The 25022-nt window shown below is 44.2% G+C and overlaps 1 protein-coding gene and 1 long non-coding RNA gene across 6 annotated transcripts in view; one reads left to right on the plus strand and one right to left on the minus strand.

The window, feature by feature from the left end:
- ZNHIT3 (zinc finger HIT-type containing 3) overlaps positions 1 to 25022 on the minus strand; it is a 181930-nt gene that overhangs the window by 40888 nt on the left and 116020 nt on the right. The gene's annotated exons all lie outside the window — the stretch shown is intronic.
- Positions 17887 to 25022, plus strand: part of LOC130356334 (uncharacterized) — a 34506-nt gene continuing 27370 nt past the window's right edge. The window contains exon 1 of the long non-coding RNA XR_008888853.1: positions 17887 to 17965. This is a non-coding gene — a long non-coding RNA (uncharacterized LOC130356334). The remainder of the gene's footprint in view (positions 17966 to 25022) is intronic.

The raw sequence follows: 25022 nt of genomic DNA on the forward strand, positions 1-25022 counted from the left end.
TGTTGTAGTACATCGTGGACTTTTCTATATGTGAGCACCGGGAAGGTCAGTTTAGCCGAAACAGCCTAGCGAAGTGAATTTCTTTTGCGGTGTTGCAGTGCCGTGTGTAATACTCTTGGTACTGGACTGTACTCTTTAAATTATCTTTATTCACTTTTTTTTTTTTGCAATGTTATAGCCCCCATAGAGGGCTATAACACTGCACACACAGATTTTTTACATTGATGAATGGTTTCTCATAAGGAAACCATTGATTGATGATTCTGCCGCTTGACTGCTCATGCCTGAATCTCCGGCACTGAGCAGTCATTCGGCAATCGGACACCAGGAGGCAGGTAAGGGGACCCTCCTGGTGTCCTACAGCTGTTCGGGATGCAGTGATTTTGCCACGGCAAACCCGAACAGCACCCTGAGCTAACTGGCAAAGTTTTAATTTCACTTTAGACACGGCGATCGACTTTGAACGCCATGTTTAAAGGGTTAATAGCGAGTGGCACCGCAATCAGTGCCGCGCGATATTAGCCACAGGTCTCGGCTGTTGTTAGACAACAATGGCCGGGCCCGACCCCTATATAGAACGGGAGCAGACTCCGGGCATACAGGTACGCCCTCAGTCCTTACGGAGTTAAAGGGATACTCCGGTGGAAATCATATATTTTTTTTTAATCAACTGGTGCCAGAAAGTTAAACAGATTTGTAAATTACTTCTATTGAAAAATCTTAATCCTTCCAGTACTTATTAGTGGCTGTATGCTTCAGAGGAAATTCTTTTCTTTTTGAATTTATTTTTTGTCTTGTCCACAGTGCTCTATGCTGAAACCTGATGCCCGTATCAGGAACTGTCCAGAGCAGGAGAAAATCACCATAGCAAACCTATGCTGCTCTTGACAGTTCCTGACACAAACAGAGACCATCCAAAAATCATAAAACTTTCAGTTTTTCGTTACAGACTTATATGAGGACTTGTTTTATACACTACCAATTTTACTTTGTAATGACATCAGTCATTTTGGAATCACAGAAAACGGACCTAAAATCTATTTTTATTCCTTGCCCCTAAGAAGAAACCAAACAGGTTTCTGTAATGCTCCTAGAGCCATAAAACAAAAAACAACAAAAAACACAGCAAATACACACAGTGATAGAGCAACAAGCTCAAAAAGTAGTACGCCTGATAAAGCATAACACACAGTACGTGCTGAAGATATGGAAAAACCACAAATAGCCGGTTGTCAGATATTATAATACAAAAAAGATGACAAAATTAATAGTAAAGTATTAAGCCCTAACCCTCATGGCTCAGACAGTGGCTCAGGGCGGGACAACAGGGTGGGAGAAGGGTCAGTACCTAAACTCTCCCTACCACTAGAACTGCTCTAGGACCTATGCCTAGGTGGAATAGTCATCCTAAAAAGGACGGTGGGGCACAGTAACCTAATCTACAATGCTACTCTGCCCCTACATAAACTAACTCACTTGCTACTGATAATGAGCTGACATACTATCCGGGCATATCCCTAGTACATGGTCCACTGAAAGATAATAGGTATGAGAGGTATGTATAATGTAAGTCAACATGAGAGATATTCAATCATGAATTTCACATATGGGATAGTGGATTCATAATACATGAAAACCATTAGGTATATCATAATGCACACCGTTAGTTTCTTACTGGCATTCCGCACATGCCCGTTGTCACGGGCGATCAAGAGAAGGCGGAGCTACTGAATGGGTTCTTTAGTTCTGTATACACTATGGAAAAAGGAGCTGACATTGGCCAGGTCAGTGCTGGTAACACATCATGTAATGTACTGAACTGGCTTAATGTAGAGATGGTACAAGGTAAGTTAAGTAATATAAATGTAAGCAAATCTCCAGGGCCAGATGGATTGCACCCAAGAGTTCTTAGAGAGGTAAGTTCAGTAATATCTGTACCCCTGTTCATGATATTTAGAGATTCTCTGGTGTCTGGTATTGTGCCAAGGGACTGGCGCAAGGCGAATGTGGTGCCAATCTTCAAAAAGGGCTCTAGGTCTTCTCCAGGAAACTATAGACCGGTAAGTTTAACGTGCATTGTGGGTAAATTGTTTGAAGGACTTATAAGGGATTACATACGGGAATACATAGGGGATAATAGTATTATAAGTGATAGCCAGCATGGGTTTACTAAGGATAGAAGTTGTCAAACCAATCTAATTTGCTTTTATGAACAGGTGAGTAGAATGGCTGTGGATATAGTGTTTCTGGATTTTGCTAAAGCGTTTGATACTGTCCCTCATAGACGTCTGACAGGTAAGTTAAGGTCTTTGGGTTTGGAAATTTTAGTTTGTAACTGGATTGAACACTGGCTCATGGATCGTACCCAGAGAGTGGTGGTCAATGATTCGTACTCTGATTGGTCCCCAGTAATTAGTGGTGTACCCCAAGGTTCAGTACTGGGCCCGCTGTTTAATTTATTTATCAATGATATAGAGGATGGCATTAACAGCTCTGTTTCTATCTTTGCAGATGACACCAAGCTTTGTAGCACGGTACAGTCTATAGAGGATGTGTATAGGTTACAAGATGACTTGGATAGACTAAGTGTCTGGGCATCCACTTGGCAAATGAGGTTCAATGTGGATAAATGTAAAGTTATGCATCTGGGTACTAATAACCTGCATGCGTCGTATGTCTTAGGGGGGATTAAACTGGTAGAGAAGGATCTGGGTGTACTTGTAGATCACAGACTACAGAATAGCATGCAATGTCAGGCTGCTGCTCCCAAAGCCGGCAGGATATTGTCATGTATAAAAAGAGGCATGGACTCGAGGGACCGGGACATAATACTCCCCCTTTATAAAACATTGGTACGGCCTCACCTGGAATATGCTGTTCAGTTTTGGTCGCCTGTACATAAAAGGGAAACTGTGGAGCTGGAAAGGGTGCAGAGACGCGCGACTAAACTAATATGGGGCATGGAACATCTTCGCTATGAGGAGCGATTAAAGGAGTTACAATTGTTTAGTCTTGAGAAGAGACGTTTAAGGGGGGATATGATAAACGTATATAAGTATATAAATGGCCCATACAAAAAATATGGAGAAAAACTGTTCCAGGTTAAACCCCCCCAAAGGACGAGGGGGCACTCCCTCCGTCTGGAGAAGAAAAAGTTTAGTCTCAAGGGGCAGAACGCCTTCTTTACCGTGAGGACTGTGAACTTATGGAACAGTCTACCTCAGGGATTGGTCACAGCAGGAACAATTAACAGCTTTAAAACAGGATTAGATACATTCCTGGAACAAAATAACATTAATGCTTATGAAGAAATATAAAATCCCATCCCTTCCCCAATATCGCGCCACACCCCTACCCCTTAATTCCCTGGTTGAACTTGATGGACATATATGTCTTTTTTCGACCGTACTAACTATGTAACTATGTAACTCATGGAAAAAAATTCCACCTTCATATAGTTACCATAGTAGATACACATCCCTAATCCCATACGTCCTCTCATAAAAAGGTATATACAGTGAACATATGCATATAATATTACCAACAATGAGTCAATGAATCCGGCACCCAACCATGTTGCCAGATAGGTACAGCATTAACAAGCCTCTTAAAATAGGTGTATGCAACAGACATTGGTATATCACTTTCACTGCATATATGGTGGTGAATTAGCATACAACCATATTTCAGACTGATGGCATAGGCAGGCATAAAATCAAAACCCCTGTTAAACCAATGCAAAGGTCCCCTTACCACCAATTTTTGGATGAAACCATTCGCCCCCGCATGGGTTAAATGAGGCACTAGCCTTCAATTGCTTTTTGTGATTCTTAATAATATTTAATATTATTTAATACTATTTTTATTCTTTCTGGTATAGGTTTCATATGTTGATTTCAGAGAATCTTCAGTCCAACCGTATGATCCGGTCCTGCGTTATCCGCAAGTGGCCATACTGTGTAACTTATATGGTAGCCTTACCCTTTTTTATCGTGGGCCGACCATATTTATCAACTATTTAATATATCTGTCCCCAAATCTCATTTATTCCCCGTGTATATATAAACATTATCTAGTTTAAATAAATTGCCGTTATTTCCCTGCAATATTATCTAGAGGAGGAATATCTAATATACAACTCCCCCACCAACTTATGATTGGCAGTAGTAACTGCCGTTTGTTTAGCTGCACGAACCATCCTTTAGTGCAAACGATTTACTATAGGACGATGCACCTGTTCGTGATTGGCTGTGATATATGTCCATCATGCTGTCAGCTTACCTGGGTTTCAAATATACTAGTGTGAGATAGTATCGGCGTTAACCGAAAGTGACGTAACACACCACTTCCGGTACATGACACGCGCACGGGGAAGATGCATATCATGCATTCCAGCAAGGACCGATGGGAACGAGGGGGTGGGTCCTCGGACTGGCGCACAGGCATTCTGGTGTGTACATAAGGAACACCAGATAAAACAAAACCGCTGCCACCTCCAGCTGGACTGACATGATAAAAGCTCTGGTGGATCGAGTCCACTCTGTTATATCTCTCTCCTGATGACCCGTAAGGGTGCTTTCACACTACGTTTGCAGTGTACGGTTTCTGGATCCGATTGGGAGGGGCGAAAACCGGCCGCTCCCGTATCCCAGCCGGATCCTGCCCGAACCCCATTCATTTCAATGAGCTGACCGGAGTCAAACGATGACTCCGGTTGTCTCATTTTTCCCAGTATACGGTTTTCTGACCGGACCTAGAACTGTGGTATGGGTGAATTCACACCACGTTTTGTACATACGGGTTCCGGAGGGGGAGGGGCAAACCGGGCATTCCCATACCACAGCCGGATCAGCCCGTATACTACGGTTTTAGGTCCGGTCCAAAACCGCATACGGGTCAAAACTGAGCCGACCGGAGTCACCGTTTGACTCCGGTCGGATCATAAAAGTAAATGGAGTCAAGGGCTGATCCGGCCGGGGTACAGGAGCACTCGGTTTGCCCCTCCCCCCCAACGGATCCGGCACCAGTATGTACAAAACGTGGTGTGAATGCACCCTATACCACGGTTTTAGGTCCGGTCAGAAAACTGTATACAGGGCAATAATGAGACAACCGGAGTCAGCGTTTGACTCTGGTCAGCTCATTGATATGAATGGGGTTTGGGCAGGATGCGGCTGGGATATGGGAGCGGTCGGTTTTTGCCCCTCCCAACCGGATCCAGCAACCGTACACTACAAATGTAGTGAGAAAGCACCCTAATAACAGGGAGAAACGCGTCGAGAGGATGATTATCCATAAGCATCAATTCAATTGAGTGTCCAAATTTATCTAATTTGCCCTATACTGCTACTCTCTGATACCTTTATGTTTGATATGCCTGATATAAAGTGAACATTGCCTCATTGGTGGTAAGGGGACCTTTGCAATAACAATAATTTAACAGGGGTTTTGGTTTTATGCCTGCCTATGCCATCAGTCTGAAATATGGTTGTATGCTAATTCCCCACCATATATGCGGTGAAAGTGATATACCAATGTCTGTTGCATACACCTATTTTAAGAGGCTTGTTAATGCTGTACCTATCTGGCAACATGGTTGGGTGCCGAATTCATTGACACATTGTTGGTAATATATGCATATGTTCACTGTATATACCTTTATGAGAGGACGTATGGGATTAGGGATGTGTATCTACTATGGTTCCTATATGAAGGTGGAATTTTTTCCATGAGTTACTATGGGCATATGAGGAATGCCAGTAAGAAACGAACGGTGTGTATTATCATATACCTATGGTTTTGATGCATTATGAATCCACTATCCCATATGTGGAAAATATGGCTCTCTCCATGACTGAATATCTCTCACATTGACTTACATTATACAAACCCAGGATCTCATACCTATTATCTTTCACTGAATCATGTACTAGGAATATGCCCAGATAGCAAGTCAGATCATTATCAGTAGCAAGAGAGTTAGTTCATGTAGGGGCAGTGTAGATTAGGTTCCTGTGCAGGACAGTCCTTTTTAGGACAACTATTTCGCCTAGGCATAGGTCCTAGAGCAGTTCTAGTGGTAGGGAGTGTTAGGTACCGACCCCCCCCTCCCACCCTGTTGTTATCTCGCCCCAAGCCACTAGCTGAGTCATGGGGGTTATGGCTTAATACTTTAATATTGAATTTTGTCATCTTTTTTGTATAATAATATCTGACAACCGGCTATTTGTGGTTTTTCTATATCTTCAGCACGTACTGTGTTATATGCTTTATCAGGCATACTACTTTTTGAGCTTGTTGCTCTATCACTGTGTGTATTTGCTGTGTTTTTTGTTTTTTATTTTGTGGCTCTAGGAACATTACAGAAACCTGGTAAGTTTCTTTTTAGGGGCAAGGAATACAAATTTATTTTAAGGTCCTTTTTCTGTGATTCTGATTATTGTGGACTTACTATACTCTCTCTGTGATTTAACATTAGTCATTTTACCACAAAATTTAAGGCGCAACAAAAAATTTTTTTTTTATAATGAGATTTTTTACACCTACCGTAAAATCTTTTTCTCAGAAGCTCCATTGGGGGACACAGGAACCATGGGTATACCTTGCTGACACTAGGCATAACAAAAAAAAAAAAAAATGTCGGCTCCTCCCAGCAGGATATATCCCACCTACTGACTAGAGACACTCAGTTTTAGTCCCAAAGCCATAGGAGGAACCAAAAAGTACAGAGTCCGGAGGGAGCCCAGTTAAAACAAATGAACCAACAGACTGACAGGCGACCGACTCCCAGACCACAACTAAAAAAACACTGGGTGGGAGCTGTGCCCCCCAATGGAGCTTCTGAGAAAAAGATTTTACAGTAAGTGTAAAAAATCTCCTTTTCTCATTCAGCTCCATTGGGGGACACATGAACCATGGGACGTACCAAAGAAGTCCCCGGGGCGGGAAAAACAATGCAACCCGGAATCAAGCGGAGCCACCGCTTCCTGCAAAACCTTACGCCCCAAACAGGCGTCGGCGGATGCAGAAGTGTGCACTTGGGAGAACTTGGTGAACGCGTGCACCGAAGACAAAGTGGCCGCCTTACACACCTGTAGGGCCGAAGCCCTGTTAAAGACCACCCAAGAGGCCCCCACAGAGCGAGTGGAGTGAGCCGTAACCCGGAAGGGAGGAGCCTTCCCCTTGGAACGATGGCTTCAGAAATGGCGGATCGGATCCACCTGGAGATTGTGGCCTTAGAAGGCGGCAAACCCTTGCGTCGGCCCTCCGGAAGGACAAACAGCGACATCCGACCGTCGGAAGGAAGAGGTGGCTGAAAGGTAAACTCACAAGGCCCGGACCACATCCAGATTGTGGAGAGAACGCTCCCAGGAATGAGACGGAGCAGGGCAGAAGGAATGAAGAACGATATCCTCGTTGAGATGAAAGGACGAGACCACCTTCGGTTGAAAAGAAGGAACTGGCCGAAGTACCGCCTTGTCTTGATGAAGAATCAGGGAAGGAGGTTGACATGAGAGAGCTGCCAATTCCGACAACTGTCGGATTGAGGTCACAGCTACCAAAAAGGCGACCTTCCAAGAAAGGAAACAAAGAGAAATGTCGCGGAGAGGCTAGAACGGAACAGACTGCAAGGCGCTCAGGACCAAATTCAAGTCCCAAGGGGGAGTAGGAAACCTGTAGGGAGGAATCTCATGAGCTACTCCCTGGAGGAAGGTGAACCGTCAAGTCTGAAGCTAGAAGCCGCTGGAAAAGAATAGACAGCGCCGATACTTGATCCTTAAGAGAACTAAGAGCCAAACGCATCTCAAGACCCGACTGCAGAAACGCCAGAAGGTTCGGCAGAGAAAAACAAACCGGAGAAAGAGAGCGGGCCTCACATCACTGAAAATAGGACCGCCAAGTCCTATGGTAAATCCTAGCCTAAAACGGCTTACGCGCCCTGGACAAAGTGCGAATAACCCCAGATGAGAAACCGCGAGCCTGCAACACCGCGGTTTTAACCGCCACGCCGTCAAACGCAGCGGCTGTGAATTGGGGTGGCAAAGAGGACACTGAGAAAGAAGATCGAGGCGATCTGGCAGCCGAAAGGGAACGTCCGCCACGAGCCGAACCACGTCGGCGTGCCAAGAGCGGCGGGGCCAATCCGGAGCCACCAGGATGGCCGAGACGCCTTCCGCCTTGAGTTTCCTGAGCACCCGGGGGAGGAGAGGAAGAGGCGGAAACAGGTATGGGAGAGTGAACCAAGACCAGGGAATGACGAGGGCGTCCACGGCCAGAGCCAGAGGATTTCTGGACTTTGCCACCCACGAAGGTTGGAAAGTGCCGGTTTAAGCGGGACGCAAAAAAAGTCCACGTCCGGAATCCCCCAGCGACGGCAAATTGCCTTGAACACTTCCGGGTGAAGGGACCACTCCCCGGGATCTGGGAGAGGAGCGACTTAGAAAGTCCGCCTCCCAGTTGTCCACCCTCGGGATGTGGATCGCCGATATAGAGGGAACCATGCGCTCTGCCCAGATCAAGATCTTTGACACCTCTGTCATGGCCGCGCTGCTGCGAGTGCCCCCTTGGCGGCTTACATACGCCACGGCCGTGGCGTTGTCCGACAATGCGAACTGGGCGCCCCCGGAGAAGGGACTCCCAGTGCCAGAGACAAAGGAAGATTGCCCGGTTTTCTAGGACATTGATAGGAAGCCTGGCTTCCTGAGGGGACCACCGGCCCTGGACCGTCCGGTCCAGGAGAACACCCCCCCCAACCAAGGAGGCTCACGTCCGTCGTCAGTACCAGCCAGTGCAACGCTAGAAACGAGCGGCCGCTCAGAAGGAGAGGAGAGCGGAGCCACCAAAGAAGTGACTGGCGAGCCGAGGTGGGCAGACGGATCCGGTGATCCAAGGACAGGGGGGATGGACAGAATGGCCCACTGAAGTGGGCAGCAACGGAACTGTGCAAATGGAACCGTCGCCACGGCCGCCACCATTCTGCCCAGTACTGCCATGCAGGAATGAATGGACACTGGATAATGGCGTCTCAAGTGATGAACACCGGACAGCAGAGCGCTCCGCTTGTCCGGAGGGAGGAAAACCCGGGCGCTCTCGGTATTGAACTGGAGGCCCAGAAAAACTAGAGACCAGGAGGGATAAAGATTGGATTTCTCCTCGTCGATCAGCCACCCGAGGCTGGTTAGAGTAAGCAGGGTGATGTGGAGACTCTCCTCGTTCTGGACCCGGGGCGGGGCCGTGATAAGCAGGTCGTCCAAGTAAGGGAGGACAGAGACCCCCCAGGACCTGAGAATGGCCATGACAGCCGCCAGGACCTTGGAAAAGACCCTGGGGGCTGTGGCCAGGCCGAGCCACGAACTGAAAGTGACGGCAAATCACAGAAAATGTTGGAGGAATAATCGGGATGTGGAGATACGCATCCCGAATGTCCACTGAAGACAGAAATTCGCCCTGATCCATGGATGCAACGATCGACCGTAGCGACTCCATTCAGAAGTGGCGAAGTCGAAGATGTTGATTGAGGAGTTTCAGGTCCAAAATCGGACGGACTGAACCCTCCTTTTTGGGAACAACGAAGAGGTTTGAATAGAAACTCTTGAAACGGTCCCGAGATGGAACAGGCACAATGACACCCTGTTGCAGCAGAGTGCGAATGGCAGAGTGAAAACCTGCAGCCAGGGCGGGTGAACGAGGAGGCCGGGACTGAAAAAAAAAGGATCCCGGGGAAGAGAAGCGAACTCCATTCGGTAACCGTCTGAGACGACGTCCCGAACCCAGGAATCCTGGACTTGTGCCAACCAGACGTCCCGAAAGAGGAGTAAGCGACCGCCCACCCGAGAGGAAGTCCCGGGTGGGGGCGCCCCTTCAGGCCGAGGAAGGCTTGCGAGTTCCTGATTTTGCAGGAAACCAGTTGGAACGGCTATTCTGCTTCCAGGAGGGGAGAGGTTTAAAGGACGGGCCCTGCCTTGCGGGAAAAAAAACGAGCTGCAGGGCGGCGCGCTTTGTTCTGGGGAAGCAAAGAACTCTTACCGCCTGTAGCCTCAGAGATTATGTCATCCAGCCATTTCCCAAAAAGGCGGCCGCCAGGAAAAGCCATTTCCGTCAGGGAGTTTTTGGAAGCAGAGTCGGCGTTCCAAACTTTCAGCCACATAGAGTGATGAATGGCGACTAGATTGCCGGCCGCGACGGCCGCACAGCGAGCTGACTCCAAGGAAACCTGGCATAAATATTCACCTGCATTTGAAATCTGGAGAGCAATCTCAGCCAGATCATCAGGGGAGGCCCTGGACAAAAGCCCTTGGCGGAGCTGTGAAGCCCACACCGATAAGGCCTTTGCGACCCAGGTTGAAGAGAAGGATGGGATCAGAGAGGACCCCACTGCTTCAAATGCATACTTGGCCAAATTCTCAACCCACTTGTCCGCGGGATCCTTGAAGGAAGCGACATCCGCCAACGGCAGGGTGGTGGATTTGGATAAACGGGAGACTGGGGGGTCCACATATAGTGGAACGGTCCATTTAGATATAAGATCCTGAGAAAACAGACACAGAGTCTTCAACCGTTTAGTGCCTTGGAAGCGCCTCTCCGGAAGCTTCCAGGCGGTCTCCTGAAGATCATCAAACTCCTTATGAGCATGGAAGACTTTGGGAGAGCGATGAGTACGTGTAAAGGAAACTTCAGGAGCAGGGTCCTAAGTTCCAGGGTCCTGTAGATGGAAGGTGTCAGACATGGATGACAGCTCTTCAGAATCCGAATGTGGAGCCGAGTCTGAGTCTGCAAGTTCACTCGGAGACTGGGAACGGTTAGTGGAGGCTCCCGATCTAGGTGACCTGGATCTGGTAAGGCAGGTCGAGGAATGAGAACGGCCCCTAGGAGAGCGGCCACATGACCGAGGATGCTGCCTAGGAGCGGGAGACCTGGAGCACGAGCGGCGCCTGTGTTCAGGAGAGTAGTCAGGATAAATGACCCTGGGACGTCTGTAGGAGCGTTGATGGTCCAAAGATGCCAAACTTGTCTCCCAAGGAGACGTAAGGACTGCTTTAAGGCCGTAGCCACCTCCTTGGAAACCTGCGCCAGGTCTGAGATCGTTTGGGAAAGGGAAGACACCCAAACCGGGGCAGGGTCAGGGGCCACATGCTCCGAGGGGCTATCCTGGGTAGGGGGAGTAGGGCGTGAGGAAGAGCAGGCAGAACAAGTGGGTTCAGCCGAACCCCCCGAAAATTTAACTTTACACCCTGTACAAGCATAGTAATTGATCGGAGCAGGGGCCACCTGTCTGAAAGAAGGTTCAAAGCTGGGGGCGGACATTGCCAAAGCACAGCTACCCAGTGACAGAAGAAAAAAATGCCCCACAAAAAAAGGCCCCTCCAACAAGTTTTAATAAAGGGTAGTCCGAGAACACCCCCCTATAATTAACCCAAGGGGCCCCAGGGTGGAGGTGGGGTGGGGTGGGGGTGCCGGGTGAGAAGGAGCATACTTACCTAATTATGGAGGTATACTTACCTTCTTAGAAGTCTTCTCCCCAGAAGTCTTCACCAGTCTAGGCCAACTGCATCATGCCAGGCTTCAATAAGCGGGCAAGCAGAGGCAATAGGTGACCCGGACCCAAGGTACAACCTGGTGCTGGCCGTTGGCGAGGAAGGGTTAACGGACCATACTCTATGGAACTGTGCCCTTCAGTCGCATGTGGGGAAATCAGGCAGCGCCATCATGCTCCTGTCGCCCCTACCTAGAAAAAACAAAAAAGGAGAAAAAAAAATCTAAACTCTAACACTAGAAAAAAAAAATAGACTAGGTCTGGAGAAACCCAGACCTGTGTTGCCTCCGAGGACACTAAGCTAAAACTGAGTGTCTCTAGTCAGTAGATGGGATATATCCTGCTGGGAGGAGCCAACCTTTTTTTTTGTTATGCCTAGTGTCAGCCTCCTAGTGGCAGCAAGATATACCCATGGTTCCTGTGTCCCCCAATGGAGCTGAATGAGAAATTATATATATATATATATAAAACTTGGGATAGGAGTCTTAGTTAACCGTAACTTTAGCTGTAGCGACCAGTGTCGGGCAGCTGCTGCCAAGACAAATAAAATCATGGGGTGCATTAATAGGGGTATACAGTAGATGCCCACGACAAAGAAATAATTCTACAACTGTACAAATCACTAGTCAGCCACACATGGAATAATGTGTAACATGTAACATAGTTCATAAGGTTGAAAAAAAGACCAGAGTCCACCAAGTTCAACCTATATCCCTAATGAGTCCCTACTGAGTTGATCCAGGAGGAAGGCAAAAAAAATACCCTCATACTAGGTCAAAATTCCTTCCAGACTCCAAATATGGCAGTCAGAATAAATCCCTGGGGACCAGTGTACAAGAAATATATAGTGGAGATGGAGAGGGTTTAAAGACTGGCAACCGGAGTAATAAGGGGAATGGGAGAACTACAGTACCCAGAAAGATTATCAGAATTAGGGTTATGTAGTTTAGAAAAAAGGCGGCTTTGGGGTGACATAACTATGTATAAATATTTCAGGGAGCAGTACAGAGATATCTCCCATGACCTATTTTTACGCAGAACTGTATCTATAACAAGGGGGCATCCTCTACATTTCCTGCAGAGAAAAGGTTTATACACCAGCACAGACAGTGGGGAGACTTTGGAATTTTCTTCCAGAAGAGGTGGTCATGGTGAACTCAGTAAGAGTTCAAAAGGGGCCTGAATGCATTTCTAGAGAGTAATAACATTACGGGTTATGTATACTAGATTTATAGATACCAAATGTTGATCCAGGGATTTATTCCGATTGCCATATTTGGAGTAGGGAAAGAATTTTTGACTTCCTCTGGATCAAACCACAAAAAGTGTCCTCTGGATAAACTCAGCAGAAACTCAGTAGGGACATAGGTTGATCTTGATGGACTCTGGTCTTTTTATCAACCATATAAACTATGCTAATATGTAAACAGGGATGGTGTGAGGGTCCTTTGATCTGTAGTTTATCGGTACCATTTGTGTTTTAATGGAGCTTTTGAATCACTTATACATTTATTATTTTTAGGGCATACAAAATTACCAAAACTACGCAATTTTGGACTTTTTTTTTCAACGTATATACCAATGACTGTGCGGTTTAATTAACATTATATTTTTTTAGTTCGGACATTTACACACACAGCAACACCGCATATGTTTATTTTTGTTCACTTTTTTTTTAATGGGAAAAGGGGGGTGATTCAAACTTATTAGGGAAGGGTTAATTTACATTTATGAATTTTTTTTTTTTTTAACACCCTTTCTAGCACATACCGCAAACTTAAAAGTGACCCGACAGGGGCCTTCAAGGAGGGTCTCAAAAAATTACTTAGGGAAGGAGTGGCATTGGGGGCTATAGATACGAAACTGGAAGAATACCTTTTTGTAACTAACCCGATCAGACCAGTGTTTCACTCACTCCCCAAGCTCCACAAGGGAATTTTTCCAACCCGGTTTAGGCCCATAGTGGCGGGCATCGGGTCACTTGTGGAGAGACTTGGGGAGTGGGTGGACCATTATTTACAACCTTTAAAACTCTAACCCCTACTTTCATTCAGGACACTAAGCATGTTATTAACACCTTAAGTGACATTGAATGGCAACCAAATTATTCTTGGGTGACATGTGATGTAGTGGGACTCTACCATTCGATCCCTTGGGATAGAGGTCTGGAAGCCCTTTCCTTACATCTAGACAGATATAGCACCTACTCCCCTGGTCTGAAGGAATTTTTAATTATGGCTACAGAATTTTTGTTAAAACACAATTATTTTATGTTTGATGGTAGTTTTTTTCCTTCAGACCAGGGGAGCTTCGATGGGGGCTAAGTACTCCCCCTCTTTTGCAAATATTTTCATGTTTCACTGGGAACAAATCTTTCTATTTAATTCTGATAACCAATTTTTTAACGAAATCCATTTGGTAGGTAGATTTATCGATGATTTGTTATTGATATGGAAAAGTTTGGAAAGTAGGTTTAAGGAATTCATTCAATATATCAGCTTCAATAATATCAACCTGCCACTCACATACCACTTTGGCAGAAATATGGTGGATTTTTTGGACATTACAGTCAGTGGGGTGGAATCGCAGGTTGAAATTACACCCTTCAGGAAAGAGACGGCAACCAACTCTGTTTTATTGGCATCTTCTTGCCACCCAAAGCACGTATTACAAAATATTCCTTTCGGAGAAATGTGTCGGTTAAAAAGAAATTGTTCTAATAACGCAAAGTTTAAAATAGCTAATGAGGAATTAACCAACAGATTTAAAAGTCGGGGATATACAGCTCCAGGCCTTGATAAAGCTCGAAACAGAGTAGACAAAATAGATAGGACAGAGCTGTTGAAATATTCTAGAAGGAATAAGGGTAATAGAGGAGAAGGCTCCCACGGTGCACTAACAAACCCAGACAACGAAAACAAAAATAAAAATACAAACAAAAGCAAAAGGAAACCTTTTTTTTGTTACCCCCTATAGCACACAATTTGGTAAAATCAAACAAATTATTAAAAAATAGACCCCAGTGTAAGAAACAGACCCCATCCTTAAAGAAGTAGTCTCAGAATGGAATAACAGTGATATCTAGAAGAGGACCTTCATTAGGTTCTACACTATCACCAAGCCTTTTCTCTAGCACAGTTGATAAAACAAAAAACCAACAACAAACATGGCTTAAATCTACTGGGAACTAAAAATGTGGCCATAATAAATGTTTAACTTGTAATTACATGATATCACCAAATATATTACATCCTGCTATTCAGGTAATACTCACATTATTTCAGATTACATTAACTGTAACTCAAGAAATGTGGTGTACGTAGCCACTTGCACCCTGTGCAATCTTCAGTATGTCGGCTGCACAGGTAATACATTAAAAACTCGGTTTAGAAAACATGTTTCCGATGCAGGTAACAGCGGGGTCAATATATCAATGCTGTCTAAACATTTTCGTGAGATACTAAATCCCTTAGACTATGTGGTGTGGAAAGGGTTAAGTTAGGACCCAGGGGAGGTGACCTGAAAAGGAAGCTATACAAATCTGGAGACATGCTGGATTTTTGTTCTGGATACTAGGTACCCGAGAGGTATGAATAGAAGACTAGATATGATCATGACATGTACATAAAGAATAGGAACATGTATTTGTATCCCAAGGATTATAACCACAACAACATTAGTAATAACAATAAACATAAAATGTTGCGATCAAATTATGATTCTATAGGTATCCGTTTTGTAATAATCTTTGTGGTACAACATAACAAATTTTTCGGAACAGGATATGTAATCATAATCTATACTATGTACATATATATCTAAATCTGTTTGTGTTTCCATAGATCATTAAGAATTAATTTATTGCAGAACATGAACACTGTGTCCAGGAGGTGGTAACCCGTGGCAACGAAGTTGGAGAGAAAAACATAACAATTGAAAAATCAAGCAAGAATAAGTCAAAAACTATCATGATGCTAGAGAAAAGGTGCATATATTGCATCTCTTTAACAGTATGTTTATGTAGCACATATTTAATTGACATACAAAGGATTTCCTATGTATTTATGCAGGGAATATATTTTTTGAATGAATGTTGTGTTCTTCCCAAACTTAAATTATTTTTAGGACATAGTGGCATTTGAATTTCTCAGGTGCGTAGTCCACTCCACCTATCTTGGACGCAGTGATCACTTCCATTGCGAATTTTCCATTTGTCTCGTTTCTTGTATTTGCTAAGTAACTAATGACGTACTGGGTCATGTGACCCAGCATTTGTGTACTGTAACTTGTAAGATTCGTATTACATGTCAGTCTACAATTAAGCACTTACGTGTGAAAGGCGTCAGACATTGTCCTCTGTTAAGTGTTTTCTGTCTGATTTTCTAAATAAAAGCAAGCTTTTACCTGCAATCACAGCACTGGACAATTCTTCTTTCTACTGCTGTACAAAGCCAAGGGCGGGACCGGCGTGAGCGGCATTACTTGTTGCATTTCTTAGTCTATTACATGCAATCTTTGGATTGCATACACTGTTCAATGCTATGCCATAGCAAAGCATTGATCAGTGTTATCTGTGTTCAATTGCTCCAGGCTGCTGAGGCCTCCTGGAACATCAGAGCACCGATCGGACAATGAGGAGGCAGGTAAGGGCCCTCCTGCCATCCTCTCAGCTGATAGGGGCACTGCAGATTTACCGTGGTGGTCCTCATCAGCTCTGCTCAGCTCTGGGGGGAAAACACATTTTAGTGAATTTTTTTTTTTTTTTTACATATGCAAAAGTCGTGAAACACCTGTTGGGTATTAAGGCTCACTTTATTCCTTATTACGTTCCTCAAGGGGTCTAGTTTCCAAAATGGTATGCCATGTGTTTTTTTTTTGCTGTTCTGGCACCATAGGGGCTTCCTAAATGCGACATGCCCCCGAGCAAAATTTGCTCTCAAAAAGCCAAATATGACTCCTTCTCTTCTGAGCATTGTAGTTCGCCCGTAGTGTACTTCAGGTCAACTTATGGGGTACCTCCATACTCAGAAGAGAAGGATTTACAAATTTTGGGGGGTATTTCCTGCTATTAACCCTTGGAAAAATGTGAAATGCCTCCCAAAAACCATTTCAGAAAAACGTACTCTCCAAAATCCCCTCGTCGCTCCTTCCCTTCTGAGCACTCTACTGCGACCGCCGAACACTTTACATAGACATATGAGGTATGTGCTTACTCGAGAGAAATTGGGCAACAAATATAAGTATACATTTTCTCCTTTTACCTCTTGTAAAAATTCAAAAATTGGGTCTACAAGAACATGCGAGTGTAAAAAATGAAGATTGTGAATTTTCTCCTTCACTTTGCTTCTATTCCTGTGAAACACCTAAAGGGTTAAAACACTGACTGAATGTCATTTTGAATACTTTGGGGGGTGCAGTTTATAGAATGGGGTCATTTATGGGGTATTTCTAATATGAAGGCCCTTCAAATCCACTTCAAACCTGAACTGGTCCCTGAAAAATAGTGAGTTTGAAAATTGTGAAAAATTGGAAAATTGCTGCTGAACTTTGAAGCCCTCTGGTGTCTTCCAAAAGTAAAAACTCAAATTTTATGATGCAAACATAAAGTAGACATATTGTATATGTGAATCAAATTTTTTTTTATTTGTAATATACATTTTACTTACAAGCAGAGAGCTTCAAAGTTATAAAAATGCCAAATTTTCTAATTTTTCATCAAATTTTAGGATTTTTCACAAGGAAAGGATGCAAGTTACCACAAAAATGTACCACTATGTTAAAGTAGAATATGTCATGAAAAAACAATCTCGGAATCAGAATGATAACAAAGCATTCCAGAGTTATTAATGTTTAAAGTGACAGTGGTCAGATGTGCAAAAAACGCTCTGGTCCTTAAGGCCAAAATGGGCTTGGTCCTTAAGGGGTTAAGCAAATTCTTCTCCACTGTGTTCACCGAGGAAAATGAAATGGCAGGTGAAATACAGCAAGATAAGGTAAACTCCCCAGTACAGATCACCTGTCTAACCCAGGAAGAAGTACAGTGCCGCCTACAAAAAATCAAAATAGACAAATCACCAGGTCCAGGTGGCATGGTGTTCTAAAGGAATTAAGTAATGTGATAGACAGACCACTATTTTTAATATTCAGGGACTCATAGTAACAGGGACTGTTCCCCAGGACTGGCGCATGGCAAATGTGGTACCAATATTTAAAAAGGGTGTCATGCCTCCAGCATCTTTATGTACTGTAAAGTGAGCCTGATTACACAGGCGCTCCATCTAGTGGCTGACTTTGCCTTTCAGTGTTTTTTTGTCCCTCTGCTCCTTCCATCCCTCAGTGAAGTGAAGCATCTTGGGAGGAAGAACTCCATTACAGACTGTGCTAAGAAGAGATAGACTGCATCCTCCATTGTCCCATGTGGCAGCATCGCTGGTAAGCTTATGGACTTGCCCTACAGTATTTCTCAGCCACAGCTTCTTCCAGCTACACCGACTCTTATGTTTCAGAGCAGCAGCTGCACTGTCTTAAGTTGTAATTAGCAGACCAGCTCTCCACATGTCATCCATGTTATTACATGCTAGGTTTCAGCTATCTTGTAATGCTGATATGTTAGTTGTATATGAACATGTGTTTATTCATGTTTTCTGCTCTATTGTTTTCTAGTTTCACCGCGTGCTTATTACCTATGACTCAATAAATCTACAGACTTCACCATACAGTCTTGTCTATTGAAGAATAGGGCGGTTTATCTGCATGTCAGACTAGACACACCACAGGGTAACGTGTAGCGAGGACAGAACAAAGGGATCAAAAGGTGACCCTGGGAATTATAGACATGTTAGGGTTATCTAAGGGATGCAATTCTGGAGTATCTTAATAAAAATAAATGCATGACCCCATATCAGCATGGCTTTATGAGGGATCGGTCCTGTCAGACTAACCTCATCAGCTTTTATGAGGAGGTGAGCTTCAGACTGGACAAGGGTGAATCACTGGATGTCTTATATCTGGATTTTTCCTAAGCATTTGATATGGTGCCACATAAAAGGTTGGTGCATTAAATGAGAAGGATGGGGCTGGGGGAGAATGTGCGTAACATACATTGTAGTTTTATAGCACACGTCATTACGGACGTGGCCATACCTATTATATGATGTGTTTTTGATCTATTTTGGTTATAATACAGGGCTTTTATTGGGAAAGGGGCATTTTTTTTATTTTTTTACACCACTTTTATTGAAGAACTTCTTTTAGTTTTTTACATACATTTGCACTGCAGCACAGTATGACCCGATCAGCTGCACACTGTACAGCCTGTGCAATCCAGCCTGTGGCTGGATCTCACAGGCTTCTGTAGCAGGCTGACGTCATGATTTGACCTCATAGATTTGACCTGCCATAGAAACCAATAGCGACCCGCTATCATATCGCGGCACCACCATTGGTGAACTGGGGGAGAATGTGTGTAAGTGGGTAAGTAACTGGCTCAGTGATAGGAAACAGAGGGTGGTTATTAATGGTACTTATTCTGATTGGGTGACTGATACTAGGGGGTACTACAGGGGTCATTCTTGGGTCCTGTTCCATTTAATATATTCATTAATGACCTTGTAGAGGGGTTGAATAGTAAAGAAGCAATCTTTGCAGATGATACTAAACTCTGTAAAGCGGTAAACACTATAGAGGACAGTGCACTGTTACAAATGGATCTGGATAGGTTGGAGGTTTGGGCTGAGAAGTGGCGGATGAGGTTCAGCACTGATAAATGTAAGGTAATGCTCATGGGGAAGAAAAATCCGGGATTATGTATTAAATGGGAGCACACTTGGGACGTCTGACATGGAAAAGGATTTAGGAGTCTTAGTTAATAGTAAATTTAGCTGTAGTGACCAGTGTCGGGCAGCTGCTGCCAAGGCAAATAAAATCATGGGGTGCATCAATAGGGGCCTAGATGCCCACAACAAGGAAATAATTCTACCGCTGTACAAATCACTAGTCAGACAACACATAGAATACTGTGTACAGTACTGGGCACCAGTGTACAAGAAAGATATAGTGGAGCTGGAGAGGTTTCAAAGACGGGCAACCAAGGTAATGCGGGGAATGGGAGGACTACAGTACCCAGAAAGATCAGAATTAGGGTTATTTAGTTTAGAAAAAAGAAGGCTTAGGGGAGACCTACTAACTATGTATAAATATATCATGGGACCATGCAGACATCTCTCCCACAATCTATTTATACCCAGTACTGTATCTATAACAAGGGGGCATCCTCTACGTTTAGAGGAAAGAAGGTTTCTATAACAGCACAGACGGGGGTTCTTTACTGTAAGAGCAGTGAGATTGTGGAATTCTCAGCCTGAGGAGGAGGTCATGGGGAGCTCTGTGAAAGAGTTCAAAAGGGGTCTGGATGCATTTTTGGAGAGTAATAACATTACAGGTTATGGATTTTAGATTTATAGGGATAGAACGTTGATCCAGGGATTTTTTTCTGACTGCCATATTGGAGTGGGGAAGGAATTTTTAACTCTAGTTTGAGTTTTTTTTTTGCAGTCCTCTGGATCAACTCAATAGGGACTCATTAGGGATATAGGTTGAACTTGATGGACTTTGGTCTTTTTTCAACCTTATGAACTATGTTATGTATTGATCACAGCATCTGAGTGGTTAATAGAGGACATAAGTGGGTTCACTCAGTCCGCCATTAAGTACCACCACACCAGGACAAACATTTACGTCCTGCATCGTTAACTCCTTAACCCCTTAAGGACCAGGCCATTTTATACCTTAAGGACCGGAGCGTTTTTTGCAATTCTGACCACTGTCACTTTAAACATTAATAACTCTGGAATACTTTTAGTTATCATTCTGATTCCGAGATTGTTTTTTCGTGACATATTCTACTTTAACTTAGTGGTAAAATTTTATGGTAACTTGCATCCTTTCTTGGTGAAAAATCCCAAAATTTGATGAAAAAAATGAAAATTTAGCATTTTTCTAACTTTGAAGCTCTCTGCTTGTAAGGAAAATGGATATTCAAAATATATTTTTTTGGGTTCACATATACAATATGTCTACTTTATGTTTGCATCATAAAATTTATGAGTTTTTACTTTTGGAAGACACCATAGGGCTTCAAAGTTCAGTAGCAATTTTGAAATTTTTCACAAAATTTTCAAACTCACTATTTTTCAGGGACCAGTTCAGTTTTGAAGTGGATTTGAAGGGTCTTCATATTAGAAATACCCCATAAAAGACCCCATTATAAAAACTACACCCCCTAAAGTATTCAAAAAAACATTCAGTAAGAGTATTAACCCTTTAGGTGTTTCACAGGAATAGCAGCAAAGTGAAGGAGAAAATTCAAAATCTTCATTTTTTACACTCGCATGTTCTTGTAGACCCAATTTTTGAATTTTTGCAAGGGATAAAAAGGAGAAAATTTTTACTTGTATTTGAAACCCAATTTCTCTCGAGTAAGCACATACCTCATATGTCTATGTTAATTGTTCGGCGGGCGCAGTAGAGGGCTCAGAAGGGAAGGAGCGACAAATGGTTTTTGGGGGGCATGCCGCATTTAGGAAGCCCCTATGGTGCCAGGACAGCAAAAAAAAACACATGGCATACCATTTTGGAAACTAGACCCCTCAGGGAACGTAACAAGGGGTAAAGTGAACCTTAATACCCTACAGGTGATTCACGACTTTTGCATATGTAAAAAAAATATGTATTTTTTTTACCTAAAATGCTTGGTTTCCCAAAATTTTTACAATTTTAAAAAGGGTAATAGCAGAAAATACCCCCAAAAATTTGAAGCCCAATTTCTCCCGATTCAGAAAACACCCCATATGGGTGTGAAAAGTGCTCTGCTGGCGCACTACAGGTCTCAGAAGAGAAGGAGTCACATTTGGCTTTTTGAAAGCGAATTTTGCTCTGGGGGCATGCCGCATTTAGGAAGCCCCTATGGTGCCAGGACAGCAAAAAAAAAAAACACATGGCATACCATTTTGGAAACTAGACCCCTCGGGGAACGTAACAAGGGGTAATTTGAACCTTAATACTCTACAGGTGTTTCACGACTTTTGCATATGTAAAAAAATATATATTTTTTTTACCTAAAATGCTTGTTTTCCCAAAAATTTTACATTTTTTAAAAGGGTAATAGCAGAAAATACCCCCCAAAATTTGAAGCCCAATTTCTCCCGAGTACGGCGATACCCCATATGTGGCCCTAAACTGTTGCCTTGAAATACGACAGGGCTCCAAAGTGAGAGCGCCATGCGCATTTGAGGCCTAAATTAGGGACTTGCATAGGGGTGGACATAGGGGTATTCTACGCCAGTGATTCCCAAACAGGGTGCCTCCAGCTGTTGTAAAACTCCCAGCATGCCTGGACAGTCAACGGCTATCTGACAATACTGGGAGTAGTTGTTTTGCAACAGCTGGAGGCTCCGTTTTGGAAACAGTGGCGTACCAGACGTTTTTCATTTTTATTGGGGAGGGGGGTTGTATAGGGGTATGTGTATATGTAGTGTTTTTTACTTTTTATTTTATTTTGTGTTAGTGTAGTGTAGTGTTTTTAGGGTACAGTCACACGGGCGGGGGTTCACAGTAGTTTCTCGCTGGCAGTTTGAGCTACGGCAGAAAATTTGACGCAGCTCAAACTTGCAGCCGGATACTTACTGTAATCCTCCGCCCATGTGAGTGTACCCTGTACGTTCACATTGGGGGGGGGGGGGGGGGGGGGGAACATCCAGATGTTGCAAAACTACAACTCCCAGCATGTACGGTCTATCAGTGCATGCTGGGAGTTGTAGTTTTGCAACAGCTGGAGGCACACTGGTTGTGAAACACCGAGTTTGGTAACAAACTCAGTGTTTTGCAACCAGTGTGCCTTCAGCTGTTGCAAAAAGCTACAACCCCCAGCATGTACAGACAGCGGAAGGGCATGCTGGGTGTTGTAGTTATGCAACAGCTGGAGGCATACTACTTTGGCTGGGGATGCTGGGGATTGTAGTTATGCAACAGCTGGAGACACACTGGTTTGCTACTTAACTCAGTGTGCCTTCAGCTGTTGCAAAACTACAACTCTCAGCAGTCACCGACAGCCAACGGGCATGCTGGGAGTTGTAGTTATGCAACCACCAGATGCACCACTACAACTCCCAGCATGCACTTTAGCTGATTGTGCAAGCTGGGAGTTGTAGTTACACAACAGCTGAAGGTACACTTTTCCATAGAAAGAATGTGCCTCCAGCTGTTGCAAAACTACAAGTCCCAGCATGCCCATAAGGACATGCTGGGAGTTGTGGTGGTCTGCCTCCTGCTGTTGCATAACTACAGCTCCCAGCATGCCCTTTTTGCATGCTGGGAGCTGTTGCTAAGCAACAGCAGGAGGTTGTCACTCACCTCCAACGATCCTCGCCGCACAGGTCAGTCCCTCGTCGTCTCCGCCGCCGCCGCTGCTCCTGGGGCCCCGATCCCAACAGGGGCGCCGGGGATCGGGGTCCCCAGCACCCGGGGTGCACATCCCGCACCCGCTCACGTCCTCCGGAAGAGGGGCGGAGCGGGTTACGGGAGTGACACCCGCAGCAGGCGCCCTGATTGGTCGGCTGGTAATCCAGCCGACGAATCAGGGCGATCGTGAGGTGGCACCAGTGCCACCTCACCCCTGCTGGCTCTGGCTGATCGGGGCCGTCTCTGACGGCCCCGATCAGCCAATAATTTCGGGTCACCGGGTCACTGGAGACCCGATTGACCCGGAATCCGCCGCAGATCGCTGGACTGAATTGTCCAGCGATCTGCGGCCATCGCCGACATGGGGGGTCATAATGACCCCCCTGGGCGTTATGCCCCGATGCCTGCTGAACGATTTCAGCAGGCATCGGGGACCGGCTCCGCTCCAGATGGTTGCGGGGGGCCGGTAAAACACATGACGTTCTCATACGTCATGTGTCCTTAAGGACTCGGAAATGGAGACGTATGAGAACGTCATGTGTCCTTAAGGGGTTAAGGACATACTAATTTTTTACCTTAATGACCAGGATTTTTTATTTTTTTTTATTTGACAAGTATCTCTTTAAATGGTAATAACTTTAGAAAGCTTTTTCTGAGCAGAGCGATTCTAACATTGTTTATTTCGTGACATATTGTACTTTAAATAAGTGGTGCATTTTAGGTGAAAAACTCAAAAATATTGTGAAAAACTAGAACATTTCTGGAATTTATTTTTAATGGTGTAAATTGTGTGGTAAATGTTATATTTATTCTGTGGGTCAGTACGATTATGGCGATACCCATTTTATATAGCTTTCTATGTTCTTTTTATGAGCAAAATTCTTTTTCTGCCATCCATTTTCCAACAGCTGTAACTTTATTTTTCGAACGACAACATTGAGTAAAGGGCTTATTTTTTGCGAGATAAGCTGTACTTTTTATTGGTATAATTTTAGCGATACGTGCTACCTTTTGATCATTTTTATTCTGCCATTTGAACCAAAATTGGTGAATTTAGCGATTTTTTTTTTACTGCGTTCACCATGCGGGATAACATACATTGTAGTTTTATAGTACACGTCATTACGGACGTGGCCATACCTATTATATGATGTGTTTTTGATCTATTTTGGTGATAATACAGGGCTTTTATTGGGAAAGGGGCATTTTTTTATTTATTTTATTACACCACTTTTATTGAAGAACTTATTTTAGTTTTTTACTGCAGCACAGTATGACCCGATCAGCTGCACACTGTACAGCCTGTGCGATCCAGCCTGTGGCTGGATCTCACAGGCATCTGTAGCAGGCTGACCTCATGCTGCCATAGAAACCAATAGCGACCCGCTATCATATCGCGGCACCACCATTGGTGAACAGGGGGAGCGCTCTCCCCCTGTCAACACCACAGATCCTCAATCCTGATCACAGCATCTATGGGGTTAATGCAGCCAGAACCGGCACGATTGCGGCTCTGGCGGGACTCTGGCTGTAATTGACAGCCAGATCCCGCCGCTAGTCTTCTGCGCTGCCCGTGGCAGTGCCAGAGATCGCTAGGACGTATGCATACGTCCCAGCGCACGAACGTGTTAAGTGCTGGGACGTATGCATAGCAGGAAGGGGTTAAGAACCAGAGCATTTTTTTTTCTTCAAATCTTGCCACCGTCGCTTTATGCATTAAAGGGGTACTCCAGAGGGGGGAAAAAATTAAGCCAAGTTAAACAGATCTATAAATTGCTTCTATTTATAAATCCTAATCCTTCCAGTACTTAACAGCTGCTATCAGCTACAGAGAAAGTTCTTTTCTGTTTGAATTTTTTTTCTTCAAAGTTCAGCAGCAATTTTCCAATTTTTCACAAAATTTTCAAAATCTGAATTTTTCAGGGACCAGTTCAGTTTTGAAGTGGATTTGACCTGCCTTCATATAAGAAATACCCCATAAATGACCACATTATAAAAACTGCACCCCTCAAAGTATCCAAAATGACATTCA

This window comes from Hyla sarda, chromosome 2 (assembly GCF_029499605.1).
Source record: "Hyla sarda isolate aHylSar1 chromosome 2, aHylSar1.hap1, whole genome shotgun sequence".
Taxonomy (NCBI): domain Eukaryota; kingdom Metazoa; phylum Chordata; class Amphibia; order Anura; family Hylidae; genus Hyla; species Hyla sarda.